The sequence below is a fragment of the Lactuca saligna genome, unplaced genomic scaffold, assembly GCF_052625555.1.
Source record: "Lactuca saligna cultivar CGN05327 unplaced genomic scaffold, ASM5262555v1 scaffold_91, whole genome shotgun sequence".
Classification (NCBI taxonomy): domain Eukaryota; kingdom Viridiplantae; phylum Streptophyta; class Magnoliopsida; order Asterales; family Asteraceae; genus Lactuca; species Lactuca saligna.
Genome location: NW_027629943.1, coordinates 15,001 through 17,500, shown reverse-complemented (window position 1 = coordinate 17,500; position 2,500 = coordinate 15,001).

Here is a 2,500-nt window from a genome sequence, read left to right as displayed (position 1 = left end):
TGCCATGCTCACCCACTGCTCCCCCCCTATATATACATATTGCACAAGGAGCTTGGTGACAGCAACACCCATTGCTTTCCCTGAGGATGTATATTTCTTAGTATGCGCACGGCGTCGAGGCACAGGTGAAGCCAACGGCGCTAGTTTCTGCGCCCTATGTCGAGGAAAATCAAGGCAACGGGCTAGTGTATGGGCACAACGTCGAGGAGACTCAAGGAGATGGGGCTATTTTTCAGGTCACCGTTCGAGAAATCAAGGCAACGTGTTGGGGGGGATGGCCTCTTTCATGGGTCGTGGGGCTTGGCTTGGCTTGCCTCGTGTGTGCTCGATACAGCCTCACGATTCTTATTTGCCCATCAACCATGCCGGGCACCTATGAGAATGAGACCCCATGGTACCCCCTATATATACATATTGCACAAAGAGCTTGGTGACAGGAACAGACATTGATTTCCCTGATGATGCATAATTTTTGGACACACACGACTTGGGGGCGAGGGGACACGGGAGTGGGGCGCCAATGGGGGGCGTTTTGGCCCCATTTTCGTCAAGAGCGGGCGTCTTGGCCATGCCTCGAGCGTGCCAGCCTCGAGAGCCTTGGGCGCTGGACATCCTTGGGGCGCCAATGGGCAGCAGTCCCATGGTTCCCCTATATATACATATTGCACAAAGAGCTTGGTGACAGGAACAGATATTGATTTGCCCAGGGATGCATAATTGTGCGAAATCGTCCATAACTCGCTCGAATTAATTCGGATTGACACAAAATTTTGTAGGGATGCTTTTTATTATAAATGAAAAGCTTTGAAATGAAAAAAAAAAACAAAATGTCATGTTTGAGGCGTAAATGTTTGTGTCCTATCCTTGGTCACGCCTTGAAGCGTTGGTTCCCTACTTGTTGGAATGTCGCTCAAATCAAGTAGGAATGCCATTGAAACATTGTGTGGGTCATTGTTAACATAGACGAATGGACTTGAAATGAAAATATATCATATTTGGGTTTTTGTCCCTGTCGCCTGGTGATAGGCAGGCAGATAAGGCTTTTAGGTATTCATAGGTGGCTTAGATGAACTCGAAAGAACACGAGTTGATCGGATTGGAACTCATATATTCAATTTACTATGTACTAAGTAGGAACTACACTTTGCTCCCTTCATCGTTTGACTTGCTTAGAAATCTGCTCATGGTTTGTCAAGGCCCCTTGTTCCTTAGACCGATGAGGATGGGATTGGGTTGCTCATGGGCATGTGTGTGGCAAGATGCCTTGTTCCATTGGTCGTTCATGGGTGTTCGTGTACGAAGTAAACTTGTTCCCTTGGTCGTTCATGGGGTTGTGTGTGGGAAGAAGCCATCTTCACTTGGTCGTTCATGTGTGTTTGTTTGGGAGGTAGCCTTGTTCCCTTGGTCGTTCATGGGAATGTGTGTGGCAATACGCATTGTTCCCTTGGTCGTTCATACCCTTGTTCCCTTGGTCGTTCATGGGTCTGTGGTGTGGAAGAAGGCGTTTGTTCACTTGGGTAGCCTGCTTGCCTTGCCAGCCCCATATGCATTGTTCCCTTGGTCGTTAGTGGATGGGTTTGTGTGTGGCATGGTGCCTTGTTCCCTTGTGTGGCCTGACTGCTTGGCTTGACATGACCTAGCCTTGCCAGCCTCACATCCATTGTTCACTTGGTCGTTCATGGGCATGGTGGCAAGGTGCTTGTTCCCTTGGTCGTTCATGGGGTGTGTGTGGAAGGAAGCCTTGTTCCCTTGGTCGTTCATGTGTGTTTGTTTGGGAGGTAGCCTTGTTCCCTTGGTCGTTCATGGGAATGTGTTGTGGCAATACGCATTGTTCTTGGTCGTTCATACCCTTGTTCCCTTGGTCGTTCATGGGTCTGTGTGTGGGAAGAGCGTTGTTCCCTTGGTCGTTCGTTCATGGGTTTGTGTGTGGCAAGGTGCCTTGTTCCTTGTGTAGCCTGACTGCTTGGCTTGACATGACCTAGCCTTGCCAGCCTCACATCAATTGTGTAGCCTGACTGCTTGGCTTGCGTGACCTAGCCTTGCCAGCTCACATCCATTGTTCCCTTGGTCGTTCATGCAAGGGTCTGTGTGTGGCAAGGTTGCCTTGTTCCCTTGGTCGTTAATGGGCATGTGTGTGGCAAGGTGCCTTGTTCCCTTGGTCGTTCATGGGCATGTGTGCGGCAAGGTGCCTTGTTCCCTTGGTCGTTCATGGGCATGTGTGCGGCAAGGTTGCCTTGTTCCTTGGCGTCGTGGATGGGTTTGTGTGTGGCAAGGTGCCTTGTTCCCTTGGGTGGCTTGCCTTGCCAGCCTCGCTTGCTTAGGTTTCCCAACACACCTGTCGGGCACCAAGGGTGGTATTAGTCCCCATGTACCCCCTATAATATACATAATGCACAAAGAGCTTGGTGACAGGAACAGACATTGATTAGCCGAAGATGTATAATTCCCAACACCATGCTTGTTCGTCATACACGCTTCTGGGCACCAAGTGGTGGTAGTC